This window comes from Hipposideros armiger, unplaced genomic scaffold (assembly GCF_001890085.2).
Source record: "Hipposideros armiger isolate ML-2016 unplaced genomic scaffold, ASM189008v1 scaffold_1382, whole genome shotgun sequence".
NCBI lineage: Eukaryota > Metazoa > Chordata > Mammalia > Chiroptera > Hipposideridae > Hipposideros > Hipposideros armiger.
In genome coordinates, this window is record NW_017732732.1 from 117,022 (window position 1) to 119,074 (window position 2,053).

Here is a 2,053-nt window from a genome sequence, read left to right on the forward strand (position 1 = left end):
TTCCCAAGTCAGGGACAGCAGTTCCCACTATAATTTATGACCTACAGAAAAGAGTGAGTAACAAAATAAGTTGTACAAATAAGATAATTTAGTAAAAGATAATTTGAAAATTAATAAGTATTCATTATGTTGTATTTTAAGAGTTAAAAAGACATCAAACTGAAGTTTCATATGTATATGATATTCTATATGATAATCAAGAATTCCTACTATAATAAAATAACATTTAATATTTAAATATTTTGTGTTCTGGGGTGTCATATTTAGCATATGTGTTTATCTTATCTCCACAATTATAAACCATGTGCACAAACAACACATCAGGAGTATTAAAGGCCAGTGTCATAAAGAATTTCACAGTGGACCATGTAAAGCATCTGTTCAAAAATAGGACCCTCTCTCTTTCGAGTCTACATTTTCATAGCCTATAATTATTTCATATGGTTAATAGGAATGCTTTATGTTTCTGGAATATCATTCTTAACACTGGAAAAAAATTCAAAAGTTACACATTTTAAAGTAGCATATATTTAATGCATGCAGATAGTAGGTAGCATTGTTGATTAAAAGCAAACAAAAATTTTCTGCTTATAATTGTTATTTGAAACTATTTTAATTCTCATGCATATTGCCAGTGGGATCCGTTAATATCATAGCACAGGGCAGAGACCTTTTCAGTACTTATAAATCAAAGAGCTAATGTCAGAGTGATATTTCACGAAATGTGCTGCCACAGGGGAGTCTGACCATATTTCATTTTCAGTAGCAACACTGAGTATCCTAATCACCAACACTCCCAAACCACTATCAAGGTATTGTCATCCATTTTCACTAGCAGTTTGTCTGCCTCTGTTCTTTTGTCCTTCATATGTTCCTCTACTCTCTTTTTCTCTGTCTCCTCACAAACACTAGCAGATTTTAGCTTACTTACAAGTTTCATAAAAATCTACCTATAATATCACTACTCCAGATACTTTCAGCTGAGACTGAGATCATTAAGATTTGAGCAACTTAAACGTCTATAAATGATAATGACAACATAAGGTTTTTTTCTAAAATATTTGTTTTTTTTTTCATATCTAACAATATGTTAGAGCCTGTCTTGCTTTGCCTGATAAAATGGTAAATTTTACTATACAGTATATTAGATGAACTGCATGATGAAATGTTAGCACTAATAAATGTATTTCATAATAAAGGTAAAGATAATATTGCTTTAGGTTTATTTTCCCCAAATAGGGGATAACCATAACCATGATTTAGTTATAAACAATAATGCATTGTACTCTCTTCTTCTGAGCTTGATGAAATGTATGCAAATACCTCCTTTTCTATTTAATGTAAAAAAACCAATTTATCCTTATGTATTGAGAACTTGTTTTTTGTGTATAAATATGTAAGAAAAAACTTTCCTTTAGGTTTTTCCTTTTGCTATGCTATCACAAGTTTATAATGTATGTAAGGTTATCATTCTCATTTAGTTTTGGACATATTGTAATTACTATTATTATTTTACTTTGTATCTTTGGATATTTAGAAGTAAGATATTTAGAATGGTTGTTTTCTGAAATTTGATGAGACTTGCTTTGTCATTTAGGTCAGTTTTAATAAATATTCCTTATGTGTTTCATAAAAAAAGTATACCTTGCAGTTGTTAGGTGCAGTGGTCTACAGGTATAAATTATGTCCAGCTTCCTTACTGTGTGGATAAATTCTTCTATAACTTGACTATTTGTATGGGGAGGTATGTTGTATATGTATTTTTTCAGTTCCTGTTAGTATATTTAATATGTGATTTTAATAAAAGACATTTCAGTAAAAAAATAAACATGAAGACCAACTTATATTGAAGTGAGAAGGGAAGTAAGAAGAGAAATAGAGGAAATTTAGACTAAGGTTTTAGATATTTAAGAAGAAAAAAAGCCTGTACTTTAGTTCTTTATTTTTAAGATTTAAAATTTTGATTTTTTTGCTTATAATTTCCATTGATATCACAAATATTTAACATGTATTAGTTCTATTAAAATTTTGTGACCCACCAAATGGAAACTGA